We start from the raw sequence: 25637 nt of genomic DNA, 5'->3' as shown, positions 1-25637 counted from the left end.
ATCAGTCCACAACATTGTCATGAAACCCCTGTCTCCAACGCCACTTCTGCTGTGTGCACCACGAACACCTCTGCCAAGCTGCCCCCGGCCCGTACGGCTCATGTGAGAAACATCACCGCAGCTGTGTGCTGGGAATGCCTCAACCAACCGGTTTACCAGAGTTGCTTGTTTATTAGCCAATATTAGGTCAAGGTTCTCCTGTGGCATGATGTTTTATAATTTGCCTTTATAGCGTGGATCCAGGATGCTGGCCAACCATTAGTCGTCATCGTTCATCATTTTGGCAATGCAGGGGTCCCTTTTTAGGATCCGCAAGGCATAATCTGACATGTGGGCCAATGTTCCCGGTGTCAATGATGCACTGCGAGTGCTGGGTGGAGGAGCACTTTCTGGCAAATCCACATCCCTCCAGTCACGCACAAACCCTGTACCAGACCTTGCCACGCCAACATTTTCACTTGCCCCACGAGATGCATCCTCCTCCCCTAAGTAATCATCCCCATCATCATCCTCCTCCTCTTCTTCCTCCACCTCATCCAGGAGAGGTCCCTGACCAGACAATGGCTGAATGTCATCAAGGATTCCCTCCTCCTCTTCCTCCTCGTCAACATTGGCTGCAGACGCCTGCTCCTTAAGGTGCGTCAAAGTTTGCATGAGCAGACGCATAAGTGGGATGCTCATGCTTAGGATGGCGTCGTCTGCGCTTACCAGCCGTGTGCATTCCTCAAAACACTGAAGGACTTTACAGAGGTATTTCAGCTTCGACCACTGCACACCTGTCAACTCCATGTCTGCTCTCAAAGTGCCTGGCCGTGTATCCTCCCACAAATGCATTATGGCCTGCCTTTGTTTGCACAGCCGCTCAACCATGTGCAGGGTGGAGTTCCACCTTGTTGCAATGTCGATAATGAGGCGGTGCTTGGGAAGGTGGAGCAATTGCTGCAGCTTCTGCATACCAATGAAGTGTACAGGCAACCGGCAGATGTGCACGCACAGTCTTCGCACCTTCTGGAGCAGGGCTGTTAACTCCGGATAATTGTTGAGGAAGCACTGCACCACCAGGTTCAAGGTGTGAGCCAAGCAAGGTATGTGGCTGAGTTTTGAAAGGGCTATGGCTGCCACAAAATTACGGCCGTTATCACTAACTACCTTGCCTGCCTCAAGATGTATACTGCCCAGCCATGACTTAGTTTGTCGCTGAAAGTACTCGGCCAGCACCTCCGCGGTGTGTCTGTCACCCAAACACATCATCTGCAACACAGCCTGCTGACACTTTCCACTAGCTGCTCGATAGGGGGACACCTCGTGTGCAACAGTGGCAGCTGCAGATGGAGTGCTCGTACGACTGCGCTCTGTGGACGAGCTTTCGCTTCAGGAGGAGGAGGAGGAGGGTCAAACGCCTACAGCCAACTGTTTCCTATACCGTGGGCTAGGCAGCACTGTCCCACCACCGCTGTCCCCTGTGGACCCTGCATCCACCACATTAACCCAGTGCGCAGTGATGGACACGTAACGGCCCTGGCCATGCCCACTGGACCATGCATCTGTTGTGAGGTGCACCTTTCCACTCACTGACTGCTTGAGTGTATGGACAATGCGGTCTTTCACATGATGGTGGAGGGCTGGGATGGCTTTGTCAGAGAAGAAGTGGCGAATGGGTAGGTCATAGCGTGGTACTGCATAGGCCATGAGTTCGGGAAAGCTGCGCTTTCCACCAACCGATAGGGCATCATCTCTAACGAGATTAGTTTGGCAATGTGGGCGTTCAAACCCAGTGTACGCGGATGAGAGACTGAGTACTTTCTTGACCTACTCATAGTCTCTGGGAGGGTGAGCTGGACTTGAGAGATGCATATGGTGGAACTAGCGGTGGACAGGGCGGACTGAGAGAGGGTTGATGATGGTGATAGAGTTGTTCTTTCTGATGGCCTAGATTCAGTCTTTCGTTGATATAACAGTGGGATTCCCTGACTGCTTTGGCCTTGCAACGACACCTCAACATTTGCTGCTGTGCTAACCGCTGGGCTTACAGTGGGGGAAACAATGTAGCGTTGCTGACTACCTTCTTTGTGATCAGTTGCACATGTGGTACTTGAGGTTTGGTGTTGTGTCCACGCTTGCAAGTGCATGCTGGTTAAATGTCTAAGCATGCAACTGGTATTCAAATTTTTCAGATTTTTCCCTCGGCTAAAGGTCTTTGCGCACTTCTTACAGATAACCTTGGCCTGATCATGAGGATTTTGTTAAAAAAAGTGCCACACTGCACTCTTCCTACTTTGGAAGACATTTTGCGGCCTAGCACGCTGTGCTATTTCGACCGTCTGGACAAGCTGTCCAGCAACTCTTTTGATTTTTGGAACCTGTCTTTGGAGTGCTCCGGGCCTGCCAGATAACAGCTGTTGCGATGTCGATGTCTGCTGTGGATGCTCCTCCTCCTCATCTGAGCTATTGGAAGCAGCACCCTCTTCCCCCAATGGATGCCAATCTGGGTCAACAACTGGGTCATCCATCACCTCCTCTTCAATGTCATGTGCACCTTCCTCTGTGTCACCGTGTATGGTGGTATAGTATGCGGGAAGGGGCACCTGAGTCTCATCAGGGTCAGAATCTGGCTCATTACACTGCGAGGACAATGTAGTGCTCTGAGTGAATGTACCAGCAGAATCATCTATCAGTGGCTGTGCATCAGTGCACTCCATGTCAGATTCATCTTGGCCTGGGTAATTCACCATTTCACTTGATAACCCAGGCATGGTATGTGAAAACAGCTCCATGGAGTAATCAGTTGTATGGCCTGCGTCATCCTTCAATCTTGGTTGGGGTGAAGGACACAAGGAAAGGTGTGGTTCATGAACATGAGCCTCCAATGACGACTCAGTGCTTTTATTTTTTACAACTTCAGAAGAGGAGGCGATAGAGCTGGAGGCTGAGTCAGCAATGTAAGCCAAAACTTTTTCCTGAAGCTCTGGCTTTAAAAGCGGTTTGCCAACTCCTAGAAAACTAAGCCTTCGAGGCCTTGTGGAGCCAGACGATGACGCAGGCTCAACACCTCCTGCATTCGGTCCTATTTTGCTTTTGCCACTACCATCAACACCATCATTACCAGCTGGCAATCCCCGCCCAATTCCACAGCCTCTTCCACCAGCCTTCCTCATTTTTGGTAAAAATGGACACAAAATCCCACAAACTATATAGTAATGTAAAACAAGGTACAAGGTGTATATAGGACAGGGGAGATGTAGAATTTCTGAACACACTTGTGGACACTGTTGGATTGTGTGAGGCACTGTGAATATCACACCGCTATGTCACAGTGTCAATGTCGCAGGTGTGAAAAATGTCACTATAGGACAGGGGAGATGTAGAATTTCTGAACACACTTGTGGACACTGTTGGATTGTGTGAGGCCCTGTGAATATCACACCGCTATGTCACAGTCTCAATGTCGCAGGTGTGAAAAATGTGACTATAGGACAGGGGAGATGTAGAATTTCTGAACACACTTGTGGACACTGTTGGATTGTGTGAGGCCCAGTAAATATCACACCGCTATGTCACAGTCTCAATGTCGCAGGTGTGAAAAATGTCACTATAGGACAGGGGAGATTTTGAATTTCTGAACACACTTGTGGACACTGTTGGATTGTGTGAGGCCCAGTGAATATCATACCGCAATGTCACATGCAGAAATTGGCTAGTGTATGACAAACTACAAGGTGTATATAGAATTGGGCAGAATAGGAATCTCCCTAGAGTGTAGGTCTGTAAGAACGGAACAAGTCCTCGATTGATCCTTACAGTCACACACAGATATCTTCAATGTGGCCGTGATAACAGCCGTTACACGGTACTGAGAGAGGAGCGTGCACGTACACCGCTGTCCAGTGTCCGTAAAATTGTCAAGCTCCGTGTTTTTTAAGTATATGGACTGACACACGCTGTCTCTCTATAGTTTTGAATGTGGTCAAACAGCAAATCTACTTAACTGTTTGAAAACCAGACAAAACAAGAAGGTGGAGGTCTGTAAGAACGGAACATGTCCTCGACTTATTCTTACAGAGTCACACACAGATAGCTTCACTGTGGCCGTGATAACAGCCGTTACACGGTACTGTGTGAGGAGCGTACACCGCTGTATGGTGTGAAAAAATGCACGCTCAGTACCTCACCAGGACAAAAAAAAAATTTGGATTGCTTTTAAAAAAGCAGTTTGCAGAGCAGTTGGAAAACAGCAATGCAGCTATCAGGAAGCCTTATAAGGCAGCCTAACAACCAACACAGCTGATCCAGCACAATATAGCCTCCACTTGTACTGCACACACAGTGACTTGTGTGTTGTACAGGCAAAATCGCTAGCAGCAGAAGCAGTTTTTGGTGTCTTCTTCCCTGCCTAACGCTCTCCCTACAGAATCAGCAGCAGCTCTCCCTATTCTGAGATCAGCATGAGTAACATGGCGGTCGGCATGCACGCCCTTTTATACCCCCTGTGACGCCCCCTAAAGCAAGCCAATCTCTTGCATGCCCTTCCCAAAGATGGTGGTGACCCCTGCCTATGTCATCACGCTGCCCACAGTGTCCGTGGATCCTGATTGGCTGAAAAAGGGCGGAAAACAAACTTTTGAAACGCAACTTTGGCGCTAAAGTCGCGGAGCTCGTGGCCGACCTCACCCTAGGGTCGGGTTTCGTTTCATGAAACCCGACTTTACCAAAAGTCGGCGACTTTTGAAATTTTTTGACCCGTTTCGCTCAACTCTAGTGAAGAATAAAAAAAATTCATAGACTAATCAATTCACAATCACACTAACTATGCAGGTACAGTACCTCTTTATCATTTGAATCTTTAATCACAGACTAACACCACTCCCATTTTTAATGCTCACCACAATCAGATGTAGGCCATTTTCTACCTTTATATGTAATGGGGTGTGCACTTAGACTCCCTATCCCTAAACTGTAAAATCCTAAAATGGTGCTGCTTCGCCAGTCCTCAACATTTATAGCATTTATAGGGGCTTTGATAGTTACCACTGATTGATTAGAGTTAGTTTCATCACTTTTCTTCATTGGGTCCTGACACCAAGATGACTTTTTACAGCCATAGATTGTTTCTGCAGATTTTCCTCTTCTCTGGTTTTCTTCAGCACATCCCAATACAGTGTCCTTACAAATAACACTCTCATTATAGTGCTCCTTGATTAGAAGTATCAACACATGCTGTGACATAAATAAGACTATGCTGTTTTCCTGAATAAATGATTAATAGTATGGTCCCTGCACAAAAAAGTATTTCTCTGTTATGATGTACGGGATTCCACATTTTCCTCTCCTAGAATGTATTGCCTTTACACCATCCTTCCTTATAAACTATTATCATCCCCCATTATGTACTATGATGGCCACCCCATCTCCCTTGTGAACTATAACTTCCACACTGTCCAACCTTATGAACTATGATGTCACACCACTCTCTCTTATGAACTATGGCTTTCACGCTATCCTTATCTCTACACTGTACCATATATACTGACCCCTAACTGTGCCCCACATTGTTGAGAGAAATGTATATATAGAAAGAGGTCCAAATAGAGTTAACTACCAGCACAAAAAAACTCTAAAAATGACATTTATTAAATATACCTTACAAAATAAAATGGTCACTCAGAAATAATTCTACTATTAGAAGCACTTAGTAGTATGGACAATAAACAAGTAGAAAAGTGCTAGAGTAAATGAAGGGGACTAATTGACTACCTACATAGCCTAAATGCATGGAATGGCACCTCCCACTCAACATCGAGTGACTCTATACATCCTACAAACACCCTCTTTACAACACCATGTGCAATGGATAATTATTAAACACACTTTGTGTGGTTAGCTAATTTTTTGGCTTACTGGGTTATTTTGGTGTCCTTCGGAATTCTTAAAGGGAAGTATTGTATCTTTTGACGATTTATATTTTGTCTTACTCTATTTATAGGAATGTGTGCATTTATTAATCATGTGTTGCACATGATGTTGTAGAGAGGGTGTTTTTAGGGTGCATAGTGTCTTTCTATGTTGAGCGGGGTCCATTTTGTGTATTTAGAGTGCCAATCTCTGCAGTTAAGTAGGGACAACGTAGGGATTTCTAGGAACAATTAGTCCCCTTTATTTACTCTATCACTATTGTCCTTGTTTATTGCCCCTGCTACTCAGCTCCTCTCTGATAGTAGAATTATTTCTATGTGACCTTTTTTGATTTTAAGGCATATTTACTGTAATTAATAAAGATTTTTTTTATGGAGTTTTGTGCTGGTAGTTAACTTAGCTCTCACACTGTCCCCTCACACTCTTCCAATTCTCCATACTGTGCCCTTACACTATCTCTCCATCTGCATACTGTCCCACCATGTTGTGCCCTCACACTATCCCTCCTTCTGAATAATGCCCATAAGCAAAGCATCTCAGAAGCTAAGCATCGAGCACACGGCAGTTACCCATGGCAGTTAATCAGGGCAGGAGTCAGGTAACCCACACTTTGCTTTCCCCTTTAACCATGTGTTTATTTCTATCCTCCTGTTCTCCCTTGCCATCCACGTTCACCACCCCATCCCCCCTCCATCACCACTCATACACATCAGCCACTCTATACTTCCCTCTCCCATGTACAGCTCCCATGCACTCCTCACCTTCCTGAGAAACCTCAGCCCATCTTGCCCAAACACATCTCATAAAAAACTACTTACAATTCCAACAACTATTTACTCTTTATCTTCCTACTCCTACTGATTTCAGGTGACATCTCCCCCAACCCTGGTCCACCATCCCCCAACCTCAACCCCTACCCTACCTCATATCGAAACCATAAAAATCTTATTAATATTACTTGCACTCCCTCATCTCCATCTTTTAATTGTGCCCTCTGGAATCCACGGTCTGTTTGTAACAAGCTTCCTTTCCTGCACAACTACTTTCTGAACAACTCTCTTAATCTGTTGGCCCTCACTGAAACCTGGTTCAGGATTGTGACACTGTCTCTCCTGCTGCCATTTCCTATGGTGGCTTATAATTTTCTCATTCCCCGAGACCCACAAACAGACATGGTGGTGGAGTCGGCATACTCCTGTCCCACAATGCACTTTCCAGGTCATCCCCCCAGTTCCATCACTCTCATTCCCATATTTTGAGGTCCACACCATCAGGCTCTTTCTTCCCCTCTCCCTCAGAGTAACGGTCATATACCGGCCCTCAGTCTCACCCACCCACTTCCTTGACCACATCTCGGCCTGGCTGCCGCACTTCATGTCCTCAGAACTACCAACTCTTATCCTGGGAGACTTCAACATCCCCATTAACAGCCCTACTTCCACATCTGCATCCCAGCTTCTATCACTTACCCCCTCTCTAGGCCTCTCGCAGCTTTCTGAGACACACAAGGATGGTAACACCCTAGATCTGGTCTTTGTCCGGCTCTGTTCAATCTCCCACCTAAATAACTCACCGCTTCTACTCTCTGAACACAACATTCTCTCCTTCAAGCTCACAAATCCTCACCCACCCCAGCTCACTCCTACCTACCACACAGTCAGAAATCTACAAGCCATTAACCCTCAGACACTTTCAGACTCCCTACACTCATCACTGTCCCCAATCTCCTCTTTCTCCTGTCCTGATCTGGCTGTTCATCACTACAACGACACTTTTAGAAGCACCCTTGACCAAGTAGCTCCCCTCACCCTCAGAACCTCCAAGCACAGAGTAAAACAGCCCTGGCTCACATCGCAAACTCAACTTCTCCAGCGATGCTCTAGGAGTGCTGAACGCCTATGGAGAAAAACCCGCACACCAGAAGACTTCATCCACTTCAAATTTATGTTAAGAACCTATAACGCTGCCCTTCACCTCGCCAAACAGACCTACTTCACCACCCTGATCTCCTCACTAGCCAACAACCCCAAGAAACTTTTTGACACTTTTCACTCCCTCCTCAGGCCAAAAGCACAAGCCCCTACCACAGACATTTGTGCTGATGACCTGGCCTCCCACTTTACAGAAAAAATAGATCATATTCATCAGGAAATCTGCTCCCAACCACCAAGTGCTGTGACTCCCATCCCTTCCTGCATCTCCCCTGGCTCACTTTCCACATTTGATCCCATCACAGAAGAAGTCTCCAGACTCCTCTCTTCCTTTCATCCGACCACATGCACTACCGACCCCATTCCCTCACATCTCCTCCAGTCTCTCGCTCCAGTCGTCACCACTCACCTAACTGCAATCTTTAATCTCTTCCTCTCCTCAGGCATTTTCCCATCCTCCTTCAAACATGCCATCGTTACTTCATTATTATAGAAACCCACTCTCGACCCATCCTGCACAAATAAGTACAGACCAGTCTCCAATCTTCCCTTCATCTCTAAGCTTTTGGAGCGCCTAGTTTACTCCCACCTTACCCTTTACCTCTGCACTCACTCCCTTCTAGACCCTTCACAGTCCGGCTCCCGCCCCCTACATTGGACTGAAACTGCACTCATCAAAGTGACCAATGACCTTCTGACAGCAAAACGTAACGGTGACCACTCTCTGCTCATTCTTCTTGACCTATCTGCAGCTTTTGACACTGTTGATAACCATCTCCTACTCTCTAGGCTCCAGTCACTAGGCATTAAGGACACTGCTCTCTCCTGGTTCTCTTCCTATCTTTCTGACCGCTCCTTCAGTGTTTTGTTCTCTGGCTCCACGTCATCTCCTCTACCTCTTGCTGTCGGGGTACCGCAGGGCTCAGTCCTTGGCCCCCTTCTCTTCTCTCTCTACATGGCCCCAATTGGACAGACCATCAGCAGATTTGGCTTTTAGTACCATCTTTATGCTGATGACACACAACTATATACGTCATTTCCCGATCTTACCCCCGCTGTACTACAGAACGCCAGTGACTGTCTGTCCGCAGTCTCCAACATCATGTCCACTCTCTATCTGAAACTCAACCTCTCCAAAACTGAATTTCTTCTGCTTCCGCTGTCTACTAACCTCCCGAAATCTGACATTTCCCTCTCCGTGGGTGCCACCACAATAACACCCCGGCAGTAGGTGCGCTGTCTGGGTGTTATGTTTGACACCAATCTCTCCTTCAATCTCTTGCCCACTCTTGCCACTTACACCTAAAGAACATCTCTAGAATCCACCCTTTTCTCACCATGGAAACAGCAAAAACCCTCATTGTAGCATTGATCCACTCCCACCTGGATTACTGCAACGCTCTATTAATTGGCCTCCTCATTACTCGACTATCCCTTCTCCAGTCCATACTTAATGCAGCAGCCAGGGTCATCTATCTGGCTAATCGGTACTCGGACACGTCCGCTCTTCATCAGTCCTTACATTGGCTGCCCATTCATTATAGGATCCAATTCAAAGTACTTGTTCTCACCCACAAAGCTCTCCACAGCAGCATCCCCTACATCTTCTCCCTCATTTCTGTCTATCGGCCTAAGCGACCGCTGCGCTCTGCAAATGACTTTTGACTAACTTCTTCACTAATCCGTACTTTCCACTCCTGACTCCAAGACTTCTCCTGCACTGCGCCAATCCTCTGGAATGCTCTACCCCAAGAAATTAGGACTATCCACAATTTGCATAGTTTCAGGCACTTCCTCAAAACACATTTGTTCAGAGCGGCCTATCACGTTCACTAATCAAAGTCATTCTATGTGTAAGTGTGCATGTGTAGCCCATTCACTATCTCCATCCATCCCTCACTCCCTCAAGATGGCTGGACCATCATTGTAAATACACCATTGTAAATACACACCTGTACTTTGTATCTCCCCCACCTCATTGTAGATTGTAAGCTCTTACGAGCAGGGTCATCTTATTTTGCTTTAATTATTGTATTGTTAACGTTGATACTTATGACTTGTGTTCTGAGACTGTTAACTGTAAAGCGCTGCAGAATATGTTGGCGCTATATAAATAAAGATTATTATTATTATAATTATCCCTCCCTGCTGTTCCCTCACACTGTTCCTCACTCTGTACTGATACCCCATTTATATTGTGCCCTCATACTGTACCTCACTATCTTTAGTGATTCCTCCACCCATATTGTTCTCTCACAGTATCTCTTCTTTGGTACAATATTTTGCTCCTACCAAACTATCATCACATTGTCCCTAACTCTGTTTACTGACCCCCACCCCTTCCATAGTGTGTTCTCACACTGTCCCTCACTTTATTTACTGACCCATTGCCCATTGATAACAAAAGTTCTTTATATCTTCAGGTCCATGGAGCATTTATTATCTCCTGGAAGCTGCATCTTTGCTGCCTCTGCATCAGCAGCATGGTGAAATGACCTCATCGCTCTGCAGCGATATCAGCAGTGTCATGTCACTGCTCATTGGGGTAGGGAGCTGATAAGTGCTTCTCTGCCCCTTCAGAGTTGGCAGGCTTGCACTCTCAGTTATATTTGAATATGGAGAACCTTCAGCCTCCCCTTCCTCCCCAAAGACATTGGTTTTATTATTTGATATGGTGGCGATAAGAGGGAGCAAAGAAAATTTCTCTTTCACGCTGATGCCACCACAACTAACTGACACTTTATTGCACTGGTTCTCTAGTCTCTAGTGGCAAATATGGCCCTGTTTCTAATTTTTCCAATGGAATTTTCATGTGGTCTCCCTAAGGCATATATACTAAATATTGAAGTTTATATGACTGGGCTATGAATAAGTTTCCACAAGTTGTTGTGGAACAGTTTCTGCAAAATTGAAACCTTTATTTGAATCTGTAGGACATACAACTCTACCGTTATAAAAGACGTCATTTGATATTTTCTCCTGATGTGTGCAAATACATTTTATACAAAAATCACTGTTTGATGTCAGTCCCTAATTCTTGACCAGAGATGAATGGTTCTACATACCATGTTTTCACTGATTAGAGATGAGCGGACCTGCTGAGATCTGAATCAGGAAACCATGCCAATTTTACAGGGAAATTCTATTTGCAGAACAGCTATTCTCTGCAAATTGAGTGGAGCTTATTATTCTGTGGAGTCTCTCTAGACCCCAGAGCATAATAAACATAAGATGTAAACAAAGAAAATAGTGCTCACCTCATCTCTCACCTGTCCAACCTTCCACCTAAACCCCCATATTTGAATGTCTGCACCTTTTCTTTTATCCTTCTCCCATTGGACGGACTCTCTTCAGCCTTTTCACTCCAAACCATGACTAGGCCTCATATATCACTGTACAATGTGCTCAGGCAATGTATGTCACCATATTGTGACCTCATGACGTATGCGACAAAATGAAGTCAAAGGCCTGGTTGTGCCATAAGTCCAGGCCTGGAGTGAAGAGGCCAAAGAGAAAGCTATGCTAAGAGGGAATGAGATGCTGTGGACCAGACAATGGGTGTGGGTATGGCAGGACAGGTGAGTGGTATTTTTCTTTTTTAAATGTTCGCTTGGCCTGCTACAGCTGGCTACTAAAAATCCATATTCTGTACAATACAAATTTTACTAGAATTAGTTACTACTTTAATATATTTGCTCATCTCTACTACTGATCACTTTTGCAGGAATTTCCTTCTTTTGTGCCAATCACTGATTGATATGCAGTGCCTTCTGTTTCTGATGACCAGCATAAATAATGCATAACATGGAAATTAAACAGCAAATAAAGCATATACCTCCATATTATAATGAAGAAGATGTAATGAATGAAGCTGCCAATCAAGCTACTTGATTAAATTGCTAGATAAAATTAATAAAAGGTCATGCGAACACTGCACTCTGCTATCGCCCTCAATCCCATAGAAAATCAACTCCATTCAAGTGGGGAACTCTAGAACCCAATTATCAGGATCATTGGTGGTTCTATCCTTTGACCCCATGGTGATTATCAACTTACTGCCTATTCTCTAGATAGCTGATAAGTTGTAATGGTGGGCCATAGCCCCTTAAGAAACTTCTGTATTCCCAAGATGCACTTCATCTTTTAACTACAGGAAAATTACAATGGTGATATTTTTATTGCCTTCACTATTTCTAGAAATTAATAATCTGAAAAAATGCTGCAATGTACGTCAAGCAGTTGGGCATGGCAAAGTAAAGGGCATGATCCAGTGTTCCTGCAGAAAAATAAAAAATAAGGCCATGGAATTAGGCTGAAATGTTACATATGAAGAGAAAAAAATCTGGAATTCACTGGAATATCTGTGGAGTGTGGCCTCTTTGTGAACTTATATGTATAGGAAGGTACTAATGTTAATAGTAAATTTGCGGAATACAGTGAATATCAGATAATCTACAGACAAAATGTATTAATTCAATTAAAGGCTATTTAGTTGTGCTCTTTACAATGTTAGAACATCACTGACTTGAAGACTCTAAAATTTCTATTTTAGAAATACTTATATAGCCTTTCATCTGATATCCATTAATGCTTATCACTCTTTGGAAATGCAGGCTAATAGTTATTATGATGAATATGAGCAGAAGACATTTAAATATTCCTGTCTACACCAGTTTTCCTTCCTGTCCTCCAATCTCTTTATTACTTATAACCTTTTCTAACTAATTATTATTATTTTTCCACTGGATAGAATTGTCGTGAGATCATAAATGGAAAACCGAGATGATGACTGTTTTTCCTACTTTTAAAAGTAGCAACTTAAAGTATGGCCCTTAAGAATCTGCATTTGCTCTGTATGTTTGTCTTCTAACACGGTAAATCACCTGACATCTCAATTATACTGCATCCATTTTCTTTGAATGTTCATAATGTTACAAGTGCTTAGCCATAGAGATTAATGCCTGCCCATAGGAGATATAACTTTATATTAGCTGGCACAGAAAAGAAGTATGGTTTCAGCATCTTAAGCAATAACTTTTCAATGCACATCAGCCAGAGGTAAACACTGATTAAACAGATATATTATTGCAAAATCCAGTGTGATTTATACATTTTTGTCGATAGCCACAAAAGGTACAGTCAAGGGACAAGTAAAGCTGCAAATATTTCTCACATGGAAGAAATAAGGCCACTCGCCCATGTTAAGTATTTGGTGAGTTTGTTACCTCAGTATTTGTAAGCCAAAACCAGGAGTGCAACAGAGGAAAAGTATAATAGAAACACGTGCACCATTGTCGCATTTCTTCAAACTCCTGGTTTTGACTTACAAATACTGATGTAAAATGCTGTCCAAATACTGATCGTGTGAACATGGCCTAAAAAGTACAATTATTTTTACATTATTATGAAACAAGACTAAAATTGGAATGGAATCAATGATCTAAGAATATGGTGGAAGATTGATTATTAGAGTAATATGCTAGAATGGTCAAAATTTGTCCACTATAGTGACCAGTGGCCACATCAGGAAAGTCACACTGACTTTTACATTTTGAATTAAGTGTAAATTGATAGTATAAGAGTGCAGCCATTAACAAAAAACAATTTCTTCTTAATTTCTAAAGATCTTTTTGCAACTGTTATGATTGAATTCTCAGCATTGACACATGATGGGAAGCCAAACCGAAGGATGTGGCAGGAAATTATAAAGACATGCATGTTCCCTTTAAGAGTGAAGAGCAAATTTGAGAAATGTTTTTGAGGGAAAGTGGCAAGAGGTGGTACTGGCTTGGATGTGTGATTTGAAATAAAGGCAGAATCAAAGATGCTTCTGACACTGCAGTTTTGTGGGACTAGAAAAAGTATGGAGAAAGCTTATTCTGAATATAAAAGCAAATAACAAAAAGAATTGGGGTTGGATACCATGGGATTTATTGTATTATTTTTGACCCCTTGAATTATATTATCACTGCAGACCTGTGCAATGATATTGTTAGTCTTTAAAATTTATAACCAGTCATCACAAAATGATGGAATAATTCTGGGGTATTAAAAGAAAGGGTTTTATATTCCAAGATGGTTGGGCTGCTAATTTAGCATTTTATACAACTGTACATTAAAGACATAATTACTAGCTTTGTATTTAACCTCATCACCATCTTGGCTTTTTCCATTTTTCAGTTTAGGAACTGAAGGCTTTTTGCAAAGAAGAGTGGGCAGCTTTACCATCTGAGAAAATAAAGAACCTAATCCACAACTGCCACAAAAGACTTCAAGCTGTCATTGATGTTAGAGGGGGCAATACACGGTATTAAGAAATGGGGTACATAACTTTTGATCAGTGTCATTTGGATGTTTTGGGTTGTCATTATAATTTAAAAAGAGAAAACACAGTAGTTTGACAATAAATGGCTTCACCCAACCACTAACCATGAGTGGAGAAAAAGTTTTGGTGTTATCACTCATATTCTCCGAAAAAAAGGCCAAGAAAGCAGAACTTTTGCCTGGGTATGTAGTGGGGGAATGGGGGAAATAAGTATTTGATCCCTTGCTGATTTTGTAAGTTTGTCCATTGACAAAGACATGAACAGTCTAATATTTTAAAGGGAGGTTAATTTTAACATTGAGAGATAGAATATCAAAAATACAGTCATATGTTAAAGTTTGGTCACCCCTATTAATGTTAACCTTTTTTCTTTATAACAATTTTGGTTTTTGCAACAGCTATTTCAGTTTCATAAATCTAATAACTGATGGACTCAGTTATATTTCTGGATTCAAATGAGGTTTATTGTACTAACAGAAAATGTGCAATCTGCATTTTAACAAAATTTGACCGGTGCAAAAGTATGGGCACCTCAACATAAAAGTGACATTAATATTTTGTAGATCCTCCTATTGCAAAAATAACAGCCTCTAGTCGCTTCCTGTAGCTATTAATGAGTTCCTGGATCCTGGATGAAGGTATTTGTGACCATTCCTGTTTACAAAACAGTTCCAGTTCAGTTAAGTTTGATGGTCGCCGAGCATGGACAGCCCGCTTCAAATCATCCCACAGATGTTCAATGATATTCAGGTCTGGGGACTGGGATGGCCATTCCAGAACATTGTAATTGTTCCTCTGCATGAATGCCTGAGTAGATTTGGAGCGGTGTTTTGGATCATTGTCTTGCTGAAATATCCATCCCCTGCGTAACTTCAACTTCGTCACTGATTCTTGCACATTATTGTCAAGAATCTGCTGATACTGAGTTGAATCCATGCGACCCTCAACTTTAACAAGATTCCCGGTGCCGGCATTGGTCACACAGCCCCAAAGCATGATGGAACCTCCACCAAATTTTACTGTGGGTAGCAAGTGTCTTTCTTGGAATGCTGTGTTTTTTAGCCTCCATGCATGACGCCTTTTTGTATGACCAAACAACTCAATCTTTGTTTCATCAGTCCACAGGACCTTCTTCCAAAATGTAACTGGCTTGTCCACATGTGCTTTTGCATACCTCGGGCGACTCTGTTTGTGGCGTGCTTGCAGAAACGGCTTCTTTCGCGTCACTCTCCCATACAGCTTCTCCTTGTGCGAAGTGCGCTGTATTGTTGACCGATGCACAGTGACACCATCTGCAGCAACATGATGCTGCAGGTCTTTGGAGGTGGTCTGTGGATTGTCCTTGACTGTTCTCACCATTCTTCTTCTCTGCCTTTCTGATATTTTTCTTGGCCTGCCACTTCTGGGCTTAACAAGAACTGTACCTGTGTTCTTCCATTTCCTTACTATGTTTCTCACAGTGGAAACTGACAGGTTAAATCTCTGAGACAACTTTTTGTATCCTTCCCCTGAAAAGCTATGTTGAATTATCTTTGTTTTCAGATCATTTGAGAGTTGCTTTGAGGAGCCCATGATGCCGCTCTTCATAGGAGAATCAAATAGGAGAACTACTTGCAAGTGGCCACCTTAAATACCTTTTCTCATGATTTGATACACCTGGCTATGAAGTTCAAAGCTCAAAGAGGTTACAAAACCAATTTAGTGCTTCAGGAAGTCAGTAAAAAGTAGTTAGGAGTGTTCAAATCAAGAAAATGATAAGGGTGCCCATACTTTTGCACCGGTCAAATTTTGTTTAAATGCAGATTGCACATTTTCTGTTAGTACAATAAACCTCATTTGAATCCAGAAATATAACTGAGTCCATCAGGTATTAGATATATGAAACTGAAATAGCTGTTGCAAAAACCAAAACTGTTATAAAGAAAAAAGGTTAACATTAATAGGGATGCCCAAACTTTAACATATGACTGTAAAATCCAGAAAAATCACATTGTATAAATTATATAAATTTATTTGTATTTAGCACTGAGAAATAAGTATTTGATCCCCAACCAACCATTAAGAATTCTGACTCCTACAGTCCAGCTAGATGCTCCTAATCAACTCATTACCTGCTTTAAAGACAGCTGTCTTACATACTCACCTTTATAAAAGACTGCTGTCCACATACTCAAACAATCAGTCAGAATCTAACATCTATAACATGGGCAAAACCAAAAAGTTTTATTAGGATGTCAGGGACAAGATCATAGACTAGCACAAGGCTGGAATGGGCTACAAAATCATAAGTAAGATGTTGGGTGAGAAGGAGACAACTGCTGGTTCAATAGTAAGAAAATGGAAGAAATATAAAATGACTGTCAATCGACATCGATATGGGGCACCATGCAAAATCTCACCTCGTGGTGTATCCTTGATCATGGGGAAGGTGAGAGATCAGACTAAAACTACACAGGGGAACTTGTTAATGATATCAAGGCAGCTGGGACCACAGTCACCAAAAAATCCATTGGTAACATATTACGTCATAAAGGTTAAAAGTGTCCGCAAGATCCTCTGCTCAAGAAGGTATATGTGCAGGCCCATCTGAAGTTTGCCAGTGAACATCTGGATAATTCTGTGTGTGTTTGGTAGAAGGTGCTGTGGTCAGATTAGACAAAATTGATCTTTTTGGCATTAACTCAACTCGCCGGGTTTGGAGGAAGAAAGATACTGCCTGTGACCCAAATAACGTCATCCCCACTGTCAAGCATGGAAACATTATGTTTTGGAGGTGCTTCTCTGCTAAAGGGACAGGACTACTTCACTGCATAAATGGGAGAATGGATGGAGCCATCTACCGAAAAATCCTGAGTGACAACCTCCTTCCTTGCAGCAGGATATTAAAAATGGGCCGTGTCTGGGTCTTCCAGCAAGACAATGACCCAAAACTTACACCCAAGGTAACAAAGGAGTGGCTCAAAAAGAAGCACATTAAGGTCATGGAGTGGCCTAGCTAGTCTCCGGACCTTGAACCCATAGAAAACTTATGGAGGGAGATGAAGCTTCGAGTTGCCAAGCAATAGCTTCAAAATCTTAATGATTTTTTTAGAGATGAAATGCAAAGAAGAGTGGACCAAAATTCCTCCTGACATGTGCGCTAACCTCTTCATCAACTGCAAAAACATCTGACTGCTGTGCTTGCCAGCAAGGGTTTTGCCACCAAGTATTAACTCTTGTTTGCCGGAGGGAGAAATATTTATTTCTCACTGCAAAATGCAAATAAATTCATATAATTTATACAGTATGATTTTCTGGATTGTTTTTATATTCTATCTTTTATTTTTTAAATTTAACCTACCCTTAAAATTATAGACTGTTCATGTCTTTGTCAGTGGACAAACTTACAAAATCAGCAAGGGATCAAATACTCTTCCCCCCACTGTATATATATATATATATATATATATACATATATATATTGTGAGACAGTTGCTGTAAATTGCCGGTATGTGTCAGAGCGGAGGAGATCCTCTGCACTGTAAGCCTGAAATGTTGCTCTGGGATGTGTAGTTCCACGAGCCTTGTTTTTGAATAAAGGGTGCTTATAGGGTTAGCCAGAGCGCTGGGCGGGACTGGCTAACCATACACACCTCCCACCCATGGTTTGGGTCACATGGTCTAGGTTGTAAGGTCCTGCAAGAGGTCAGGCCTGTGTGTTGGAAGGTCCTATGAGAGGATGGACTTCCTGAAGAGCACATGGTGAGGCTGTGTACCTGGAAGGTCTCTGTGTTGGACCATCCTGTGAGTGGACCAGATTTCTGAATAGCACAAGGAGAGATTGTGGACCTGGATGGTCAATGTGTTGGAAGGTCCTGCGGGTGGACTGGATTCCTGAATAGCACAGTGTAAGACCATATACTCGCAGAGCCTGGGGCGGCACTGCATTGGGGAAGCCATGGACCTTCTGAGGGTCTGGACTGTCGGGAGTGCCCTTGTCCCAAGGCATCGGATAAGACGGTGATCCCAGTAAGGCAGCTTCCCTAGAAGCCAGGACTGATGAGGAGTCAGCATGTGGAGCAGGAGCTCCTGTAAGGTAACTCCAGACAAGGGGGTTATAGTAAGGGCAGATAAGTATCTGCCATTGGAGCATAATGTTGGTGCTTGCTGTGTTCCGTGGATGTTAATGAACTGTTAGGAGTGCAGTCGCCCAAGGTAACTGGACAAGGAGAAGTCTGGCGTGTTTAGGGACCATGATTCAAAGCCGTATACTACGAAGCGCTATGGACTCACATAGATTTATGAGTTGAATAATAAACCACATTTGTGAGAAAAACGTGCCTGTGTGCCTTCATCCCATTGTCAAGCGATTGTCCCCATCACATGCAGTAAGCGCTGTCTTACATATGGTGGAGAAGGTGGGCAGCGATCCACGAAGCACGTGTGGAGGTGATTGCTGTGGATCGGCGGGTCAACAAAAAATTTTTCAAGACAGCTTGCTGTGGCTCGGCAGGGCCATGAAAATGACAAGCTCCTGGTGGTAACTCGCTGAGGTTATGAAGTTTGCTATGGATCGGTGGGTCCACAAAGATTACAAGCGTCTGGCTGTAACTCTGCGGGGTTATGAAGTTAGCTGGAGTTGTCTAGAGGTCCGCAGAGCTGTTTGGAGGTCCGTAGAACCATGTGGAGGTCCACAGAGCCATCTGGAGCCATATAGAGCTTGGCAGAGTGTTACAGAGCCGAGCAGAGCAGTGTAGAGTTTCGGTGTACAGAGCCATGCAGAGCCTTGCGGAGCTGGACAGAGCTGGCAGAGTGGAGACTTGTGGAGCGGCTGCAGGATCAGCAGCCAGAGGTGCCAGGAGAGCCAGTAGCTGCAGCAGGTGCTGTGGCTGTGCCAGCAGAGTCTGGTGAAGTGTCGTAAGGACATTGGTAGTCCAGGTCGTACAGACTTTTAAAGGGCCAGTGGAAGCCCAGAGAGATAATATATCTCTGAGGTATATCCCAGAGAGGGGTAGTGTCCCTAAAAGGAGTGGAGTCCCAAAAAAGAGGGTGATGACCCAAACAGGGATGGTTGCCCAAAAAGGGGTAGAATCACAAAAGGGGGAGGTGACCCAAACAGGGATAGTTGCCCAGAAGGAGGTGGAGTCCCAAAAGGGGGTGGAGTACCAAAAGAGGGTCATGACCAAAATGGGGGGTGGAGTCCCAAAAAGGAGTGGCAGCAAATGCATCATTGGACAGTAGCCGGGGCACCAAAGTTCCTGCTATGCAGGTCCATGCTATACTGTGAATAGCTCGGTCAAGGAACTGACATGACAGTACCCCTTCTGGATGAATGGAGAATGGTTGATGGTGCTGATAGACCCAGGGAGTGGAGTGTCTTTGCTGAGGACCCCTCCTGAACTTTCTGTGTTACATGGGATGGGACTGAGAGTGAATGGCACCGACGGTTGTAGTGTGAACATAAAATTGGCTATTTTGAGTCCATATTGAAATATACAGAAATGTATTCAGACCATTACATAGATGCATTTCTGGTCATACATTTATAGATAGACAGACAATGCTCACAGTGACACAATCTTGAGAACTGTTTACTCATTGTCTGAATTCCTTTACCTCACAAACAGTTCTATGTTTCTGTTTGTTATTGTAAAACATGAAGGTTTATTTAACCTCTGTCTGTGGTGGAGTTACCTAATCCTTGTGGCTTTTATATTCTAAGGGTTTATGGTCCATCAGCTGATGAATGACTGGTATCTCAGTTCATCCTATCTTGAAAGCTGGCCACTTGAAGGGCAGGGTGAAACTAAAGTTGCACATAGTGCAATTCACTATATAAGTCCAGAGAAACATGACTAAGAGAGAATCAAAAACTGGGGTACCTGTAAGTGTACAGTGTTGATACCTGCATAATTCGGGATGCCTGTGCAGTGTTGTGAATTTCCCAGGGGTTCTCTGTTTTGGTGTTGCTTCTCATTCTCTATGGATGATGTCTTAATTGCCTCCTGGTCATGGATGATATGTGAACATGTACTTAAAGGTAACCTGTCACCCCAACAGGGCGTTTTTACGTAAAAGAGCCACCTTCAGCAGCACTAAGGCTGCGTTCTGTGAAGGTGGCTCTTTTGTTTCTGACCCCTAGTAACACCGAAATATTGACTTTTATAAATAGGTCCTCATACCTGTAGTACGTCCCATAGGTATGGTGTGTCCCCCTGTATCAACTGCCTTGCAGCCATCCATCATGCGCGTGTTGTGACTGGGTGTCACCTCCAAGCCATCCAAGTCATCCATCATGCCCCTGTTGTGTCCCCCTGTATCAGCTACCTCCCAGCCATCCATCATGCCCCTGTCTTGCGTCTGGGCGCCGCCTCCCATCCGTCCATCATGTCCCTGTCTTGCATCTGGGAGCTGCCTCCAAACCATCCATCATACCCCTGTCTTGTGTCTGGGCGCCGCCTCCCATCCATCCACCATGGCCCTGTTTTGTGTCTGGGGCAAAACTGTACATTATAAGGGTATATTCTGGTCAATTCATGCCTTGTATCCCTTCCTGATAAAACAGGTACACCTTAGTTACAGTATAATGATATTATAAGTGATGAAAGAATTAGGAAACAAGCAAAGGTATAACAAAGATTTCATAGATTAGGATTTGGTTTAGTACAGTGGATGGCATGTAGTGCAGGAAGTTAGGCATGATCACTATAGAAGTATTTACGGTTATGAGGGATTTTTCCAGTTGGGAGGGGTAGGAGTAGATATAGTTGGGACACTTTCTGGTTTAGCGCTAGTTAGTAAAATGGTTGAATATAAGGAAGATTGCATGAGATAAGAGTTCTCTGACAACAAGTTCTGCGACAACAACAGTTCAGGCTGAAAGACACATGAATACCAGAGAAAAATGGAAAGAAGAAAATGGAGCAGCGTAAGGATGGCAAGTTCAACGGAAGATCCTCGAACGCCCGAGGCCTATGGCCTGAAAGGTATGGTCAAGCCAACATTACTTTCACCCTGAGAGGGTAAAATGGACAGCAATTCACAGACAAGAACTGGGTTGGAAAGTTGGGAAGCTGCGGTACCAGGTAGTACATCCCAGAGGCAAAGTTTGCCAGGAATGGAACGGACAGCACAGGATGAAGGAACTGTGGCTAAATAAAACCACTGTACAGTATCTGTGACTGAACTGAATATGTAGAGTAAAGTAAATATGTTGAATAGAGATGGGTGGACCCCTGGATGTTTGTGTGCAACAAATTCAGCCAAACAGTTAAAAAAAAGTTTGGGTTCGAGTACCTGAACAGCAGCCGGACCCTATTCACTTGAAAGGGTGGCCCAAACAGTGTTTGCCATGATGTTGTGTGCCTGCAGCTATAATGGGAGGAAAAAACTTTACCTCCAGTCAATGGCATCGGCTGATGGACTATATTCACATCAGCCTATGCCTGCTGCCACTAATAACAGAGAGAAGCGTCGGCAGCTGATAGGAGTATTCATCAGCTGGCGCCTGCACTCTAAATAAATAATTTAAAAAAAAAACAACGTGTATTCCCCTGCATTTTTGATAACCAGCCAGGCAAAACTGACAGCTGGGGACTGAAATCCTCAGCTTACAGGAAAAATGAAAGTGGAACAGCATCCAATCCAGGTGAAGAAATAGTTTTTTTAATCAGCCATTAACCCCTTCACGACCAATGACGCCACATAGGCGTCATGAAACCTGGTTCAAATCTGACCAGTGACGCCTATGTGGCGTCATGATTTCAAAGCCCCCCTGCGGGTCGGGTGACCGGGGTCACTGAAAGGTCACCCAACCCGCAGATACAGGGGGCTTTGTAATTCACCACAGGGGGTGTGCCTTCGCCCCCACGTGGCTACGATCGCTCTGATTGGCTGTTAAAAGTGAAACAGCCAATCAGAGCGATAGTAATATTTCATCAATGAAAATTGATGAAATATTACAATCCAGCCATGTCCGATGCTGCTGTAGCATCGGACATGGCTGGAGACACCGATTCCACCCCCCCCACCGGCGATCGCCCCCCCGCAACTGAATGACAGTGGCGATCTGCCGCCGCTGTCATCATCTGCCCCCTCCCATTCCCTCTGCTCCCCGCCAGCCTCCGATCCCCCCCTCACCCCCCCCGGTACCTCCGGTGTCACCCCGTCCCTCCCGGTGTCCCTCGGGTCCGGATGATGGGCGCCGCCATCTTTGAAAATGGCGGGCGCATGCGCAGTGCGCCCGCCCGAATCTGCCGGCTGCAGATTCCATTCTTTCATTTTGATCACTCTCACAGTGATCAAAATGAAAGAAAAAGTAAATAAACCCCCCGATTATCACCCCCATAGGTAGGCAGAACTAATAAAATAAAGATAATATTTTTTTTTTTTTTTTTCCATTAGGGTTAGGGTTAGGGTTGAAAAGAGGGTTAGGGTTAGGGTTAGGGTTGAAAAGAGGGTTAGGGTTAGGGTTGAAAAGAGGGTTAGGATTGAAAAGAGGGTTAGGGTTAGGATTGGAAAGAGGGTTAGGGTTGGAAAGAGGGTTAGGGTTGGAAAGGGTTAGGGTTGGAAAGGGGGTTAGGGTTGGAAAGGGTTAGGGTTGGAAAGAGGGTTAGGGTTGGAAAGAGGGTTAGGGTTGGAAAGAGGGTTAGGGTTGGAATTAGGGTTAGGGTTGGAATTAGGGTTAGGCTTGTGGTTAGGGTTATGGCTAGGGTTGGGATTAGGGTTCGGGGTCTGTTGGGGTTAGGGTTATGGTTAGGGTTGGAATTAGGGTTAGGGATGTGTTGGGGTTAGGGCTGTGGTTAGGGGTGTGTTGGGGTTAGGGCTGGAGTTAGAATTGAGGGGTTTCCACTGTTTAGGCACATCAGGGGGTCACCAAACGCGACATGGTGCAACCATTGATTCCAGCCAATTTTGCGTTCAAAAAGTTAAACGGTGCTTCCTCCCTTCCAAGCCCCGACGTGTGCCCAAACAGTGGTTTACCCAAACATATGGGGTATCAGCGTACTCAGGAAAAATTGCACAACAACTTTGGGGGTCTAATTTCTCCTGGTACCCTTGGGAAAATAAAAATTTGGGGGCTAAAAAAATATTTTTGTGGAAAAATTTTTTTTTATAATTTTCACGTCTCTGCGTTATAAACTTCTGTGAAGCACTTGGGGGTCCAAAGTGCTCACCAGGCATCTAGATAAGTTACTTGGGAGGTCTAGTTTCCAAAATGGGGTCACTTGTGGGGGGTTTCTATTGTTTAGGCACATCAGGGGCTCTGCAAACGTAATGACGACCGCAGACCATTCCATCAAAGTCTGCATTTCAAAACGCCACTACTTCCATTCCGAGCCCTTACGTGTGCCCAAACAATAGTTCCCCCCATATATGGGGCACCAGCGTACTCAGGACAAACTGTACAACAACTTTTGGGGTCCAATTTATCCTGCTACCCTTGTGAAAAAAAAAATTGCTAGCTAAAAATCATTTTTTTTGAGGAAAAAAAAATATTTTTTATTTTCACTGCTCTGCGTTATAAACTTCTGTGAAGCACTTGGGGGTTCAAGGTGCTCACCACACATCTAGATAAGTTCCTTGGGGGGTCTAGTTTCCAAAATGGGGTCACTTGTGGGGGGTTCCACAGTTTAGGTACATCAGGGGTTCTGCAAATGTAACATGATGCCCGCAGACCATTCCATCAAAGTCAGCATTTCATAATGTCACTACTTCCCTTCCGAGCCCCGACGTGTACCCAAACAGTGGTCCCCACCCACATATGAGGTATCAGCGTACTCAGAACAAACTGGACAACAACTTTTGGGGCCAATTTATCCTGCTACCCCTGTGAAAAAATTGCTGACTAAAAATCATTTTTTTTTTGTGGAAAAAAAAATATTTTTTATTTTCACGGCTCTGCGTTATAAACTTCTGTGAAGCGCTTGGGGGTTCAAGGTGCTCACCACACATCTAGATAAGTTCCTTGGGGGTCTAGTCTCCAAAATTGGGTCACTTGTGGGGGGGTTCCACAGTTTAGGTACATCAGGGGCTCTGCAAATGTAACATGACACCCGCAGACCATTCCATCAAAGTCAGCATTTCAAAATGTCACTACTTCCCTTCCGAGCCCCAACGTGTGCCCAAACAGTGGTTCCCCCCACATGTGGGGTACCAGCGTACTCAGGACAAACTGGACAACAAATTTTGGGGTCTAATTTATCCTGGTACCCTTGTGAAAATAAAAAATTGCGCACTAAAAAATAATTTTTTGAGGGAAAAAAATTTTTTTTTATTTTCACGGCTCTGCGTCATAAACTTTTGTGAAGCACTTGAGGGTTCAAGGTGCTCACTACACATCTAGATAAGTTCCTTAGGGGGTCTAGTTTCCAAAATGGGGTCATTTGTGGGGGAGCTCCAATGTTTAGGCACACAGTGGCTCTCCAAACACAACATGGTGTCCGCTAACGATTGGAAGTAATTTGCATTTTAAAAAGTCAAATGGCGCTCCTTCCCTTCTGAGCCCTGCCGTGTGCCCAAACAGTGGTTCCCCCCCACATATGGGGTACCAGCGTACTCAGGACAAACTGGACAACAAGATTTGTGGTCCAATTTCTCCTGTTAGCCTTGTGAAAATTAAAAATAGTGTGCTAAAAATCATTTTTGAGGAAAAAAAATTATTTTTTATTTTCACTGCTCTGTGTTATAAACTTTTGTGAAGCACTTGGGGGTTCAAAGTGCTCCCTACACATCTAGATAAGTTCCTTAGGGGGTCTAGTTTCCAAAATGGGGTCACTTGTGGGGGAGCTCCAATGTTTAGGTGCACAGGGGCTCTCCAAATGCGACATGGTGTCCGCTAACGATTGGAGCTAATTTTCCATTCAAAAAGTCAAATGGTGCTCCTTGCCTTCCGGGCCATGCCGTGCACCAAAACAGTGGTTTATGACCACATATGAGGTATCTGTGCACTCAGGAGAAATTGCTCAACAAATTTTAGGATCCATTTTATCCTGTTGCCCATGTGAAAATGAAAAAACTGAGGCTAAAAGAAAATTTTTGTGAAAAAAAAGTGTTTTGTTTTTTTTTACAGATCAATTTGTGAAGTACCTGGGGGTTCAAAGTGATCACTATGCATCTAGATAAGTTCCTTGGGGGGTCTAGTTTCCAAAATGGGGTCACTTGTGGAGGAGCTCCAATGTTTATGCACACAGGGGCTCTCCAAACACGACATGGCAACCACTAAATATTCCAGCATATTTTCCATTCAAAAAGTCAAATGGCGCTCCTTCCCTTCTGAGCCGTGCCGTGCACCCAAACAGTGGTTTATGACTACATATGAGGTATCGTTGTACTCCGGAGAAATTGCCCAACAAATTTTAGCATCCATTTTATCCTGTTTCCCATGTGAAAATGAAAAAATTGATGCTAAAAGAAAATTTTTGTTGGAAAAATTAAAATGTCCATTTTTTCTTTCCACATTGCTTTAGTTCCTGTGAAACACCTGAAGGGTT

This window comes from Dendrobates tinctorius, unplaced genomic scaffold (genome assembly GCF_039654945.1).
Source record: "Dendrobates tinctorius isolate UK_male_01 unplaced genomic scaffold, ASM3965494v1 ptg000008l, whole genome shotgun sequence".
In the NCBI taxonomy this organism is placed as follows: domain Eukaryota; kingdom Metazoa; phylum Chordata; class Amphibia; order Anura; family Dendrobatidae; genus Dendrobates; species Dendrobates tinctorius.
Note: the sequence above shows the minus strand (reverse complement) of the source record.